Raw genomic sequence first — 16,219 nt, 5'->3', positions numbered from 1 at the left:
CCAGCACTCTGGAGGCAGAGGCAGGCAGATCTTTGAGTTTTAGGCTAGTCTGGTCTACAGAGCGAGTTTCAGAGCTACACAGAGAAACCCTGTCTCAAAAAACTATTATCAAAAAAAAAAAAGAAAAAGAAAGAACGGAAGAAAAAAAAAAGATGCAGAGTCCTTGGCAGTTATACTCAAAATAGAGAGAAGAACTGTTTTAAAAATGGAGTTCCTCAGGGCAAGGGGCAGCTTGATATAACCTAGTGTAGGGCACAGCCTGACCGCTACACAGAGAAACCCTGTCTCGAAAAGAAAATAGAAAAAAAGAAAAAGAAGAAGAAGAAAAAGAAGAAGAAAAAGAAGAAGAAGAAGAAGAAGAAGAAGAAGAAGAAGAAGAAGCTTTTCCACTGAGAAGGACCAAGGCATGTGGACACAGGAAGGAGGGAGGGTCCATGAGGTCAAGGTACAGTGATCTCTGAGGCTGTCAGTGGTGACACGGGTTGCCCTCAAACTGTTCTCATAAAAGACTCCACTAATGTCCTAAGCTTTGCCCAATGCATTCCTTTGAAGAAGATGGCTCAGAAAACACGCCGGGACCCCCCACAGGGAGCTAGGAGGCATCAGGAATCAGAAAAGAGCCTTCCGACCAGCTTTCTCTGCAGTGTCCTTTGCCTACAGCGGGAGGGCGGGGAAAAGAGACTGGAAATCATGGAGGGGACCCTGGGATCATATGAAGGCGGCAGCTGGGTTGAGGGAGAAGCAGGAAGGTAGCAGTCACCACACAGCTGTAAAAGGAACCTAGGAGCCTGCAGGGTCACTTTGTGGACCAAAGAGAGGAAGGGAGTCCTTAGGGCAAGCTCTTCCTGGAGAGGGCGGCTGCAGCCAGTGGAGGAGGGGCAGCCACCACTTTTTATTTGGAGCAAGCAAACCAGCAGCTACCTGCTTCTCTGTCTTCCCCTAGGTGTCTCCCAGGAGGCTGGGTCAGATCATTGTCCCTGTGGGAGTGGGCTGAATGGCCTGCCACCAAAAGATGTGTTTTGTGCTGCTCCAGGCAAACAGCACCCTTGTTTTTTGCTTTCTGAGACAGGGTTTCTCTGTGTAGCCCTGGTTGTCCTGGACTCACTCTGTATATCAGGCTGGCTTCGAATTTACAGAGAACCACCTGCCTCTGCCTCCTGAGTGCTGGGATTAAAGGCGTGCGCTGCCACCAAGCCCTTCTTTGAAGAGACTAGAAGACCTCACAATGACGTCTTGCTGAAAATCAGTGGTAGGTGTCCTTTTACAAACAGAGAAGAGGCAAGGCTAGAACCAAGAAGGATCCCCCCCCACCCACACCCTAACACCTGCAGAGGGGGTCGCGGCAGGCGTCTTGATCTTGAACGTGGCTCCAGAATGACTTAAGCCAACCCAGTTTGTTGTGAAATTCTCTGGAAATGAATACACCAGGACTCATTCTGGGGCCATCCACAGTGAGCCAAGTGACAGAAACCGAATCTCCTGGGTGCTTCTGCTTCCTCTGCAAGGCAGTAGAGAGGTTCTAAGGAGTCTAGAGGCCTGAGCAGGGCAGCAGCCTGAGGCCTGAGGAAGCTACTGGCAGACCTGCAGACCTCAGGGGAAGCAATCTCAGAGAAAGTGCTGCCTGTGGTCAGCGGTCTGTAGGCAAGGAGGAAGTGGCAGCTACTCAGCCCTGGGCCATGACTCTTCCTCCAGGGTTAGCAAGAAGAGAATAAGAGTGAATTCACCACAGCCGAAGTGTCAGTAGCCCACCCCACATACGCATGAAGAGGCCTCCTAAAGCCTTGTACCTGGGTTTGTAGTTTCTCTCGTGGGATTTGCACCCCCACCCCCAGACACAGTTTCTCTGTATAGCCTTGGCTTTCTTAGAAATCACTCTGTAGACCAGACTGGCCTCAAACTCAGAGATTCCCCTGCCTCAGTCTCCCCAGTACTGGGATTAAAGGTGTGTGCCACCCCTCGACCCTTGGGCTGTAGGTTTTGTTTTGGTTTGGTTTGGTTTTTGACACAGGGTTTTTCTCTGTAGCAGAGGCAGGCGGATTGCTGTGAGTTCCAGGCCAGCCTGGTCTACAAAGCCAGTCCAGGACAGCCAAGGCTACACAGAGAAACCCTGTCTCGAAAAAACAAAACAAAACAAAATAAAACAAAAACAAAAAAAAAGAAGTCTCTGTCCCAGCAAGCTATTACCTGGCTTTTTTTGTGACCACAGGTAATTCACCCTCAAAACACAGCAACAATGTTGAGCAAAGGTTAAGGCAGGGTAGGAGGCCCTTTGAGGACTCCAGTCGATTTGATCTTCCAAACTTGCAGGAGATGAAAGGAAAAAGAGAGAGAGAGAGAGAGAGAGAGAGAGAGAGAGGGAGGGAGGGAGGGAGGGAGGGAGAGAGAGAGAGGGGAAGGAGCCTGCGCTAAATACACAGGAAGACCAGACAAGGAGTGAAACGGTTTGAGGAGGCAGCATGAGACTGCACGGCTCAAAGACATTTACTGCTACAGTGTTGGGCACCGGAAGTCTACATCGCAGAAGGACCATTCTGGTCTCAGTCCCAGAGGCTTCTTGCTGCTGCACCCTCCCAACGTCTGCATCTCTGTCTCCGTCACGCGCCATCCATATGTCTTCTTCTCTTTTCAGAAAAAACACTAATCTTTTCAGGTTGCGAGAAGCGGGTGTAACCGAGACGCTATTTCCAAGCAAGCACTGGCAGTCACCGGCAGTGAGGGATCCAACAATTCTTTCGAAGGGCGTGATTCACCTCACATTTGGGGGGGAAGAACAGATGGGATCTGCGGCTGAGTGGAGGGCGGGGGGCAGAGGAGTCTCTACTTCTGAGGCATTTCTGAAACATGCAGGCAGGAGCTGATGGTCCTAGCCAGAAACTACAGCTTCCCAGCACTCCTGGTGAGGGAAGAAAACCGGAAGGAAGCCCAGGCCAGCCCTGTACAGGAAGCCTATGCCGGGCTGGTGGTGCAGCCCTTCCCCAAGGAGCTGGAACAGCTGAAGCCTCCTAAGCAGGAAGGGCAGACCCCAGAGACGGGTCAACAGAATTAAGAATGCCCACTGTGGCCTAGGACAGCAGACCTGTAAAACCCTACTTACCCAGTACCCTGAGGCAGGAGGATGACCAATCTGGGCAGCTTCATAGGACCTTCTCTCAAAATACAAAGTGGGTTTCAAATGCAGAGAAGGGTTTGGTGAGCATCTGTGGGACCCTAGGGTCAATCCCTGGCACTCCAAAACAACAACAGCAACAAAAATAAAACAAATAGTACAATAGAAAAAAAGAAGAAAAAAAAATGTCAAGGACAGTCTCTGATGGCTTCCAGCCATCTTTTTCTGAGCTTGTGGCCTACAAGTATCATCCATCACCCAGACCCCTCCTCCAGTGATACCCTCCCTGCCTTAGCATATTGGTGTCAGTCTCCAAATGACCCCTCCCTTCCTGGTCCCCGGTCTCTTCTGTCCTCTCTTTTTATTTATTTATTTTTTCCTCACCCTCTCTTAACTCTGCTGGGAAATCTCACTGCTGACCCTCATTCCCAGTGTCCCCTAATTCACAGTGCATGGATTTAGACAGCAGTTGAAAGCAAGCGACCTTTCCCAGCCTGTCCTTCCTATTCAGTCTCTACACGAGGTCTCCGTAGTACACCCTTGATCCTGGCTTTGTCATAGCATTGGGTCCTCAGTTCTGGAAACCCACCCCATCTACTTTTGATATCCTTAGGTGGCTCCTGAATAGAAAAAAAGGAAACGAAAAGAAAAATAAGAAAGAAGGATGTGACGGCTCCCAGGTGTGGTGGAGAAGGTTTATCGTAGACATGAGGTTGAGCATAGTCAGAGGTAGAGACGTCTGCGGGAGTCCAGGGCGAACAGGACCCTGAGCCAGGCCACAGTGAAGACATGGAGAGAGGTGGGGGAAAGCTAGGAGCCCAGGAGACCAAGAGGCCAGGGTAAACCAAAAAGTGCCAGGGAACCAAAATGGCTGGATTATATGGCTAAGGGCAGCTGGGAGAAAGGCTGGAGAGGTTTAGGGTAGAAGGTATGCCAGCCAACTCTGTAACAAGCAGGGACTGAGGGATGCTGGGAGAATCTACTTGCTAGGTCCGCTTTGATATGTTAAACAATCACCTCAGTTAGCCCTTTGTCTCAGGTTTGAGAACTAACAGCTCCCGCTAGACTCCCTAAACTCTTAGACTCTTTCGTTTCTAGCTTTTTTTTTTTTTTTTTTTTTTTGAGATGGTTTCTCTGTGTAGCCTTGGCTGTCCTAGATTCACTTTGTAGACCAGGTTGGCCTCGAACTCACAGCGATCTGTCTGCCTCTGCCTCCTGGAGTGCTAGGATTAAAGGAGTATGCCACCACACCAGGCTCTTTTCTAGCTTTTTTTTTTTTCTTTTCTAGCTTTTTAAGACCTCGCTTGCTTTGTGCCTTGGCTGACCCCCAAGGGTCTGGCAGGTGTTCTCATCCATTTCCTCCAAGAGCCAGAGCCCCAGCAGCCTGCATCTTTGGAGATGCCCTGAGTAGGCCCTGCACTTAGGTCCAGGCTAAGAGCTGTAAGACAGTTGTGTAGGATATGAGAAGTGGAGAGAGGGAGCTGTTGACACTGCCGGAGGAAAACCACAGCTGCTGTCTGCGCATCCCGGCTGGTGCTACTCCAAAACAGCCTTGGCTCCAACCCCTTCTAGTAGAGGCTGGACCCTGCCCATGGCTGGACTCCTCAGGGGAACCTGGATGACTTTGACAAGAGTTCACACCTACTCCGGCATCGCTCGGCATCTAATGTCTTCACTGTATCTGTTAGTTTTGTTGCAGAGGCTAAATGAGGTGGTACATGTGAATGGGCCTAACACAGTTTTGTTTTGTTTTGTTTTGTTTTTAGCAGAATTTATATGTCTCTAGGGAAGCTACTGTGCTTGGAAAGAAAGGACTATGTCTCTGCAGAGCTGGGCTGAGCCTTTTCGGTTTTCATCGTGCGACTGGTGTGGCTCTCCTGATGTGACAACTCTTTGTTTTGTTCACTTGTCCCTTCTTTTGCTTTCCTGGGACTTGGTTACTACTTCCTCCTCGTGGGAACCTATTCACCGAAGGGTTCAGTTTGTGGAAGCTTTCACTAATACACACACACACACACACACACACACACACACACACACACAGACACACTTTTTTGTTCCTATGTGGAAAATAGACTTCTAAGATGACCTGAGAGCAGGAATCATGGCTGTACACAGCCCAGGCCACTGCGTGTATGAAGGGCTCCTCCCTTGTGCGGATCTAAATCTCCTGTTCCTGTGCTCACTGCCTCCAACCTAGAGCCGTTTTTGGCTTCCTTTACTCATTGTCTCCGTTATCTCAGGACAGAAAAATGTACAGTGGGGAGGGAGATGGTGTCCGCTATTGTTTATTCCCGTGGCACTTAAATGTCACCCCCGATGTGTATGAAAGCCCGGCACTTAGAACAGGCAACATTTAGAGGAGTGGCCTCCCAGATGGTCTGCCACTCTGGGCTGGCAACTTCGAGTCTGGCTTCCTTTGCTGTTGTCGCAGAGTTGCTGTTGCCATGGTATTTCTGTGTGCAAGAGAGACGACCATGCATCTTGTCAGCTTCTGGAACAGTCACCCAGAGCCTCCAAGTAGGGTGGTGGGGAGGTCTGTCTGCAGATAGACTAGAGGAGGCTGCAGAGTATGGGAGAGGGGCCTTCTGGGCTCCCATGTCTTGTATGAAAGGGGTTGAGGGAAAATGAGAAAAGCCTAGGCTGCCTCGCACCAAAAGGGATAGAGCTGGGAGTGTAGTGCAAGGCATGATGGGGCCTCAGCAGGCCAGGCCAGTGCGGGCCAGAGGTCTGGGGCTCTGTGGTTGCAATAGTCCAGGGGATGTGTCTTGCTTACTGTCATTTACTGGTGTGAAGGTAGGGTTTTGTAGCCCAGGCTAGCTTGGCACCTACTCTATATGTAGCCCAGATTGGGCTTAAACTCACATCAGTCCTTCTCAGCTTCCTAGGTGATGGGATTAAAGGAGTGAGCCACTATACCCAGCTCTAGACGTGCACATGTGTGTGCCCATGTGTATGTAGCATACACGTGTGAAGGCCAGAGGTCAACCTCACATACTCCTCTTCAAATGAGGTCCTCTTTGTTTTTTTTGTTTTTGTTTTTTTTGTTGTTGTTGTTTTGTTTTTTGACACAAACCCTTTCACTGGTCTACATAGCAAGTCCCAGGCCAGGGCTACAATAGTGAGACCCTGTCCAACAAAACAAAACAAACCATCAATGAAATTGTTGACTCAGTTAGAGCCCATGTGACCTGTCTCTAGAAGCACCTTCACAAGCTGGAAGGTGATGGCACATGCCTTTAATCCCAGCCCTTGGGAGGCAGAGGCAGGCAGATCCCTGTGAATTCGAGGCCAGCCTGGTCTACAAAGTTAGTCCAGGACAGCCAAGGCTACACAGAGAAACCCTGTCTCGAAAAACCAAAAAAAAGAAGCACCTTCACAGACACAGCCAGATGTGTTATATTAGTTACATTTATCTGTACTGTGACACCTTTTTGTTTGTTTGTTTGTTTGTGTTTTTGTTTTTCGAGACAGGGTTTCTCTGTGTGTATCCCTGGCTGTCCTAGGCTCACTATGTAGACCAGGCTGGCCTCGAACTCACAGGGATTCACCTGCCTTTGCCTCCAAAGTGCTGGGATTAAAGGCATGTGCCACCATGCCCAGCCTGTACTGTGACAATTTAAGTGGAGGAATTATCTGTTGTTCATGGCTTCAGGGGACTCAGATCATGGTTGGCTGGTGCTGTGTACTTGAAAAGAGTATCACACGGTGGGCAGGAAGAAGGGAGGAGCAGTATCACAGCCAGGGCAAGGCATTGCCTTCAATGACACAGCCCAAACTCCTGCTTTCTAGCTAGGCTTTGCTTTTCAAAGTGCCATTCTTTTTAATACTCTCAAAGTTTGAAACCAGGGCTGAGGAGATGGGTCCACAGGTTAGACCACTCAGTATGCAAGCATGTGGACCTGAGTTCAAATCCCCAGCCCCTATACTAAAAAGACAGGCAGGGGGCCAGGCATGGTGGCATACTCCCTTAATCCCAGCACTCAGGAGGCAGAGGCAAGTGGATTACTGTGAGTTCGAGGCCAGCCTGGTCTACAAAGTGAGTCCAGGACAGCCAAGGCGACACAGAGAAACCCTGTCTCAAAAAAAACAACCAACCAAGAAACAAACCAACAACAACAAAAAAGACAGGCATGGTTGCATATGCCTGGAACCTCAGTACTGTGAGGGGTGGCCAGGATAGGAAGATGGTTCCAACTTTCTGCCTGTCAGATGAGTTCCAGGTTTGGTAAGAGATCCTGTCTCCATGGAATAAGGCAGAGATTGATAGAACAGGAAGTGATGTTCTCCTATGGCCTCTGTGTGTGATGCCCATGCATACCCATTCACACATACATACTATGTCTCTCTGTCTGTCTGTCTGTCTGTCTGTCTCTCACTCTCTCTCTCTTTCTCTCTCTCTCTCTCTCTCTCCCTCCCTCTCTCTCTCTCTCTCTCTCTCTCTCTCTCTCTCTCACACACACACACACACACACACACACGCATACACAGTCTTTTATTTTGAAAAACTTTGAAACCATCAGTTGATTACACCAGAGCCCTCTTGATCTAGGGCAGCTCTCATGGACACACCCTGAAGCAAGGTCTATTACCCTCCTCAGCGTCTTAATCTTACCAAGATCATAACCATGGTTAGCCATTACAACTTCCCAGAAACTGACGAAAGAAAACAATAAGTTCAAAAGTTCAAACGGGTGCTGGAGAGATGGCTCAGCGGTTAAGAGCACTGGCTGCTCTTCCAAAGGTCCTGAGTTCAATTCCCAGCAACCACATGGTGGCTGATGGTCATCTATGGTGAGATCTGGTGCCCTTTTCTGGTGGGCAGGCACACATGCAGACAGAACATTGTATACATAATAAATAAATACATATTTTTTAAAAAGTTCAAAGCCGGGTGTGGTGGCGCACGCCTTTAATCCCAGCAGAGGAGGCAGAGGCTGGCAGATTGCTGTGTGTTCGAGGCCGGCCTGGTCTACAAAGTGAGTCCAGGACAACCAAGGCTATACAGAGAAACCTTGTCTCAAATAAAACAAAACAAAACAAAACAAAACAAAGTTCAAACCATCCCATGTAAAGGTAGGATGGGTGTAGAGTGGGAAATTTAGCGAAGAGAGTTCGGTTTTAAGAGTGAGTCCTAGCAACTGAGGTGCCTATTTAAACATAGCAAAGCTGACCTGGCCTCCAGGTTCTCCCAGCATGCCTCAGTTCCTATCTGTTATAAAATATGTCTGACATACCTGGGCTGCACTTTCCAGCCCAGGGGCTGGGTTTCCTCTCCCCCAGAGGCTCTTCCCTATATAATCCAAACATTTTGGTCTCTCTCCCCCTTTCCCCACACCTCTCTCTTTCTCTCTGTGCCCTCCCTCTCACCCTGTCTGCATTGTGATTTCCCTAGCCCTATTCCTTGGGGCCAGTGAACCTGCCTGAGAGCAGCCCCCAATAAATCTACCTTATATTTTAATTTGGCTCAATTGAATTTATTGCTTCAGTGGAGAAGCCATTCAAAGAGGAAATGAAAGAGGTGGGAAGAAGGCTGCCCTCTGTAATGCCTCCTGGCTGCAGGCTCTGCTGATAGAACCGGAAGCAGCCTGCGCCCTGGCGCTTGCTGGGGACCACTAAGTATGAATGGGAGACATCTGCCTGTCTCACCAATCCTGCTGTCCTGTCCTGTCCTCTAAGCTTTTCTAGTCTTGACAGCTATCTCGACAGCAAAAGATACCACCTCAGAAAACAACTTTCGTGCCCTCTTACCCCCCTCCCCCACCCCTACCTCCCCTCCCCCCTCCCCCACCCCAAACCACACTGCCCATCTACTTTTAGCAGCATGTGACCTGGCAGGAGATGATCTTGGCTTGGCTTTGGGATCAGCAGAGGAGCCCAACTCTGGAGTTTTCTCCTTAAATACAAATAGACCTTGGCTGGGGAGCTTCTCTTGTTTCCCTTGTACCATCATCTGTCTGTAAAATCAAGACACTTACGGCACCTGATTATAAACCTCTGATTAGTCCCTTGTTTTTGTCGCCTCCACAAAAGGCTGATGACTACGTGGCTTGTTGGTGTGGCTGTTTGATCTATGGAAAAAGCATCAACTCCATATTCATAGTTTTCAGCTATAAAAGGGAAGCATTTATGTCACCTTGACTCAGCTCGAAGGTGTCTTGGAGTTCAACGTCTCTGTTTCTCTGAAGTCACAGTGACCATCTTACCACATACAGATGCTGGGAAGAGTTTAAATGATGGGGAGGTGCCAGTGTAGGATGACTTCATCCCTGGAGTCACTGGTGGTTCAACAACAGGGGCACGGTCTAAGAACTGTGTCACTGGGTGCCAGAGAGATGGCTCGGTTGGTAAAGTGCTTGATGTGCAAGTAGGAGGTGAATTTGACTCCCAGCACCCACGTAAAAATCCAGGAGCAAAGCAAGGAGAATCCTGAGGAACACTGGCTAGCCAAGATAGCTGAATCCATGGTGCCAGGCATACATGCAGATAGAGTACTCATATATAAAATATAAAATAAATAAATCAAATCCCTTTACAAAAGAAAGGAAGAATGAGCGAAAGAAAGGAAGGAAGAATGAAAGAAACCAAAACAAAACACCCGGATCAGGACAGCTTAGAGAAGAAAGAGTTCATTTGAACTTATGGCTCCAGAGGGCTAGAGTCCATGATGGCAGAGCAAGGGCGTGGCAGCCGGAAGCTGAGGGCTCACATCTTGAGTTGCAAGCGTGAAACAGAGAACTACCTGTTATGGCATGGGCTTTTAAACCTCAAAGCCCGCCCCCAGGAATACACCTCCTCCTGCAAGTCCACACCTCCTAAACCTTTTCAAACAGCACTGCCAATTGTTTGTATACATCTGGGTGTGCATATGTGTAGGAGCCAGATGCTGTTTTTCAAGATAACCATCCACCTTATTTTAATTTATTTATTTACTTTATTTTTTGAGACAGACTCTCAGTACGTAGCTATGACTGTCCTGGAACTCACTATGTAGACCAGGCTGGCCTTGAACTCAGGGAGATCTGCCTGCCTCTGTCTCTCTCCTGAGTGCTGGGATTAAAGGCGTGCCCCCACCATTGCCTGGCTGAAGAGCGTCTTTCTAAATTAGCACTATAAATGCATGAATATCCACTGAATAGCTTGTCGGCTTGGCTGGCTCCTTCATAGTCTTCGGGTTTTGTTTCAGAAGCTGTCTGTTTGTAGCCCTTTCCTGATTCCTTATATTACCTGCAGGACGTCACTATTACAACACTGTATTTTTACCTTCTGTTGGTATGTTTTTTGATTTGTGGATGGTGGGGATTGAACCTGTAGACTTGCAAATGCCGGGCAAGCACTCTACCACTGTGCTATATCCCCAGGCCTTATTCCCTTGCCCCCTGGATTGCTTTATAGTGCCTGAACTGGCCTATAGTAATCACACATCCTCGAAGCATGTTCAGTGCCTGTCTTCGTGTTGCCACTAGCAACACTGAATGCATGAATTAGTGAATTGGTTTGTTCTGAAGTTGTGGAAGTGATTCACAGGTCAGTTGGAGAGATCCAGCTTGATTTTTCCAGAGGGCACAGAGAGAGTGATCCTGCTACAAAGGGAGGCCAGGACAGCCAGGACTACAAGAGAAACCTTGTCTCAAAAAAAAAAAAAAAAAAAAAAAAGTAATAACTGTGGCCAAGCTGGGTGTGGTGGCGCACGCCTTTAATCTCAGCACTTAGGAGACAGATAGGTGGATCGCTGTGAGTTCGAGGCCAGCCTGGTCTACAAAGTGACTCCAGGATAGCCAAGGCTACACAGAGAAACCCTGTCTCGAAAAACCAAAAAAAAAAAAAAAAAGAAAGAAAAATAAGACTTATTTAAAAAAACAAAAACAAAATTGTGGCCATGAGGATTCCTCCCCTGAGAGCTGCTGCCCCAGCCAGCTGATCCTCTGCCCAGACTGAGACTAAGGTTCAAGGCTCAAGGCCAAAAGCTGGACCACACCCCAGAGCTGTGGCCCTGCAAAGCAGGGCTGCCTGGCCACCATGGTCTGTCCCTTCCCCCCAAGGCCACAGCCCAGCTTCCTTCCTGCTTGGGCTCTGCTACTATTCTTTCCTTTGCTGTACCTGCCCGCTCACTAAGTGGACTTTTCATTATTCCAGAGACAAGCGAGCTTGTTTGGAATACTGAACTCCCGTGCACACATTCATGCCCTGACATGCCGCAGCCCGCTGCCCCAGGAGGCCTGCTGCCCACCCAGCCTTTCTTATTTGTAGCCACCTGTTCCCTTTTTCTTTCCCCTTTCGGTCTGTTTTCTTGTGTTGATTAAATTCATCCGCAATGACTTATGTATTTTCATGTCTAGTTAGTAATTTCCGCCTCCAGTGTGCAGAGCGGAGCAGAATCGCCCCCACCCTCCCGAAGGCCTCTCTCAGGATGCTCCTGTCTCCCGATCATGGTCACTCGATCCACATCTATGGGAGGGTTGGCTGAACCTGAGCTCTGACAGCACAGCCTTCTTATCGGTTTCCTCTCAGCCATTGCTTGGTGTTAAAATAGGAATCTGAGACTGGTATGTGTTATAGTCTGCCATGCTTCTTGGACTGACATTATAGCAACACACACAAAGGCAGGAGCTATGGAAGCTGCAGCAGTGGTTAGAAGCCCAGGTCACCCGGGTTCGAATCCTGACTCTGTACCAATGGCTCTTGGGCAAGTGACTGTCTCTGGCTTCGATGCCCTTGTCTGTAAAATGGGAGTCAGAGAAGTAATTACCTCATAGTGCTTTTGGAGGCTCAAACTCCATCCTTCAGCGATGTCTGGTGTCTGTCATGGGACTAAGAAGCCTTCATCACATCCTTATCACAAGTGCTTCTTGACACTGACCATGGAGTTTGTGACACCAGCTCACACTTTGTTTGTCCTCAAAGCCCATCCTGCTGTGGGTCCTCCTGCTGGAGGCTGGGACTTTTCCTACAAAGGCAAACTGATTTGTTATTGATCGTCCACGGCTGGCTTTGCCATTTGTGTGAGCCCAAGGCTTTGTCCTTGTCCTCAGATACCTGCCCAAGGGGACTGCTGTATGCCTATCACACAGACTAAATGCTATCTACCCCCCTCCTCTTGAATTCGTCATTGATAGATCATCAAGCGAGGCCAAAGAGAGTGGAGTGGGGTATAAGGTGCAGAGAGCTCAGTTGGCTTTTGCACAGGGAGCCAGACAGCCACGCCTTGTGGGTGCTGGCCATGGCCCAGCGCTTTTCCTGTCCCTAAGGCATAGGTGGCATTTCCACTCTCTGAGTCACCTAGGTTTTTTTCCAAGTGGAGGCGGCAATTACACCAGCATGGTGAACTCAGTGTTCGTCTCTAGCAGAGGCAGCTCTGGGTGTCGAGCTATCTAGAAACAAACCTGTATGAATGTGTCCACAGAGGCCATTTATAGAATGCTCTAAGAGTCCTGGCATAGTGGGTGAATTACAGACCATGGCCAGGTATTCCCGTTGATACAGTGACCATTAACATCCATGCACTCTTCCTTCAAGCCAGCAAACATTTCAAGTGCTTCCTGCCAGACAGTTTTCCTGTGAAGAGAAACACCAGAAATAGATCTCTCTCTCTCTCTCTCTCTCTCTCTCTCTCTTCCTCCCTCCCTCTCTCCCCGCCTCTCCCGCCTCTCTCTTTCTCATTTATATCTTTGCTCTGTAGCCCAAGCTGGCCTAGAAGTTGCAACAGTCTTCCTGCCTTAGTCTTTCAAGTGCTGTGATTACAGGCCAGAGACATACCTGGCTGTTAACTTAAAAAGAAAAAAAACTACGTGTATGCGTGTGTCTGTTTGTGTGTGGGGTATGCATGTGTGTGCTGTTGTGTACACAGAGGCCTGAGGAGGATGTCACAGGCATCGTGCTCTATCAAGCTCAACCTTACTTCCTTAAGACAGGGTCTTTTGCTGACTTGAAGCTCACTGCTGCCCAAGCTTGGATAGGAAACTCTAGGCATTCTATCTCTGCCATAGCTTTGGGGTTATAAGCACATAGAGCTGCGGGTGCCAGGGATTCAAATTCAGGATCTCATGCTTATTGGCTGAGCCACCTCTGCAGTCCCCATTGGGTTTTGTTTGTTTGTTTGTTTTTTTAAAGACAGATTCCTGGGGCTGGAGAGATGGCTCAGTGGTTAAGAGCACCACCTGTTCTTCCAGAGGTCCTGAGTTCAATTCCCAGCAACCACACGGTGGCTCACAACCATCTATAATGTGATCTGTTCCCCTCTTCTGCATATAAAGCACTCATATGCAACAAATAAATCTCAAAAAAAAAAAAAAAGACAGATTCCTATCCATGGTGTATAGTGGAAGTTTTGGTGTCTTTAAAAACTCAGTTATGTAAACATGTCTTAGTTTTAACCCCAGGTGTGAGATATGGGGCTGCTTCCGATTGTCCACAGCAGCAAACTATTTGTCTCCTGCAGGCTCTGAGAGGGGCTCTTCGCCAGCTGCAGATAGTTTAATTCTGAGGACTCTGGAGAGGGAACAAATGCCAGAGCCCAGAGAGAGACAGGAGGTTCTGAGAAAGAAGAAGGCTGCTGCTCTCTCTTGCTGCTCCTGGTTGCTGTTGATGCAGTTTGATGAGAAGAAGTCGAAGATGTCCTGAACTTGGACTTGCCCCCAAGGAACCCAATGGCCCTAGCCAGCAGGAAGTAGCTAAGAGACCTATGCTTCTTGTCCCCACTAACCTTTCTTTCCTACCTGGTGTTGGGGTGTTGGAAGGGACTGGGCTGGACAAGGGAGAAAGAAGCATAAGAACCCAATAAAATAGATGAAAAAATATGAGCTACAGCTGGGCTCCGTGGCACACGCCTTTAATCCCAGCACTTGGGAGGCAGAAGCAGGTGGATCTCTGTGAGTTCGAGGCCAGCCTGGCCTACAAAGAATGTTCCAGGACAGCTAAGGCTACACAGGAAAACCCTGTCTCAGAAAAACAAAAACAAAGACAAAACCAACCAACCAAACAAACAAACAACCAAACAAAACCATACAGCAATGGTATATTCTAGGTTGGCCTCAAACTCTTGGTAATCCTTCTGTCTCAGCCTTTCTAGTTCTAAAATTACAGCATGTACCATCACAGACAGGTCCCATAAAGATGTTTTTTTTTTAATCTCCCTTGAAACTTCACAATGATCTCTGTTGATGCCAATTTTAGAGAACCCATGGTCTTTGATTCTTATTATAAAGAGTTTATAGTTTAGGTAAGTCAAGAGATGCAGAATGGAGTCAAGGTCAAAGGTAGTATATGGTCACATAACTCTTTACATAACTGTGGTGAAATGGGTCATTAGGAAAACCTTCACTCAGTCACTCAATGAACGCCGGATTTAGCAGGAGGTAGCTCCTCTTTTGTATCAGGTTCTGCCCAGAGTGCCTGTGATCCCTACCTGTCGGTATGTTAATTTGCTCTATCCACAGTTGAGTCATCGTCCATGCTCTGCCTCAGTTTCCAACTTCGGGTGGTCATATTGATTACCAACTTTGTAAGCATAGCTGCTTTAAGAATGACTTAATGGCGTCTTCAGAGTGTGTCTGCTTTTCATGTGAATGGGCAGAGGAGAGAAGCCAAAGAGCTGGAACAGGGGAGTGCCACAAACAGCGACGGTCTGGATCCCAAGAGGCCTGGGTACAGTGGGCATTGGCAGTAACACTGGCTCCTGCCCAGCCACAGCAGCACAGGTCCAGGACAGAAGGACCCAAGCCGAGAGCACAGTTCCCTGATCCATCCCCAGTTAGTGGCTGTTTAAAAAGGTTTTGGAATAAGAGGGAGATGGAGCCTCATTGAAGGGAGTAGTCACTGGAGTGGGCTTTAAATGTTTATAGTTTCACCCCCACTTCCTGGTCTTGCCCCTGCTCTGTTTCCTGCTCCCATTGGGTGATGTGAGCTCCTCTCAGATTCCTGTTTCTGTTGTTATGCCTGCCACTTGCTGCTCCTCTGGAACCATAAGCCCAAATAAAATGCCTACGTTGCCTTGGTCATGGTGTTTTCTCACAGTAATAGAAAGGTAGCTGATACAAAGGGGTGTCTCTGTGACTGCCTCTTGGCAGTCCCCCACTCCCATGCTGAGGCTATGAGGGCCTGCATAGAATTCCTTCTACCAGACTGAAAACTCTTAACTCTCCCCAAGCCAGGCAGTCATGTGACCTTAACGTCCCAATTGGATGTATCTAGGACTGCTGCAGAGTATGCTCCTGGTATGATGGCCAGGTCCTTTTCTTTTCTTCCTTTCTTTTTTCTTTCCTTCTTTTTTTTTTTTTTTTTTTTTTTTTTTTTTTTTTGGTCTTTCGAGACAGGGTTTCTCTGTGTAGCCCTCGCTGTCCTGGACTCGCTTTGTAGACTAGGCTGGCCTCGAACTCACAGAGACCCACCTGCCTCTGCCTCCAGAGTGCTGGGATTAAAGGTGTGCACCACCATTATCGGGCTCCCCAGCTTCCTTTTGACTCACCAAACTACTCCATGTTTCCATGGCAAGATCCTTTGGTGAGCCTCCTTAACTCTCTTCTCACGTTGTCTTAAGACTTGTGATTTGAGCCGGACGGTGGTGGCACACGCCTTTAATCCCAGCACTTGGGAGGCAGAGGCAGGAGGATCAATCTGAGTTCGAGGCCAGCCTGGTCTACAAAGTGAGTCTAGGACAGCCAAGACTACACAGAGAGACCCTGTCTCCCAAAACCAAAAACCAAAAACCAAAACCAAAACCAAAAAAAAAAAAGAAAGAAAAAAAAAACAAAAACAACAAAAGACTTGTGATTTGCTGGTTAACAGAATCGTTTTCTAGCCTACTTGAAGTCTTGGGGGGGGGGGTCTGGTGAGTAACATCCCGCCAAAGGGATGCATATGGAAGAATCTGGTGGGATTCTGAAGAAAATGTACCACTTAGTCCTCAGTCCTTCTTTCCTGCTCTGGGAAACGTGGGAATAATAGCTGGACCGTTACCAGCAAGGGCAGACCAGGAGTTGATCTTGAGAACAGTGGTCGTGCACAGCAAAGAAGATACAGCGCGGGTGTCTGGAGCACGGCTCTCTTCTTTCTACTCTGGCTTTGTTCACGGGACAGAGCAGAGCCTTGTGTGTTTACTGTCTTGCGGCAGACGAA

The sequence above is a fragment of the Acomys minous genome (genome assembly GCF_964271855.1).
Source record: "Acomys minous genome assembly, chromosome: 12".
Taxonomy (NCBI): Eukaryota; Metazoa; Chordata; class Mammalia; order Rodentia; family Muridae; genus Acomys; species Acomys minous.
The sequence above is the reverse complement of the archived record's forward strand: the minus strand, read 5'-3'. Positions refer to the sequence as shown.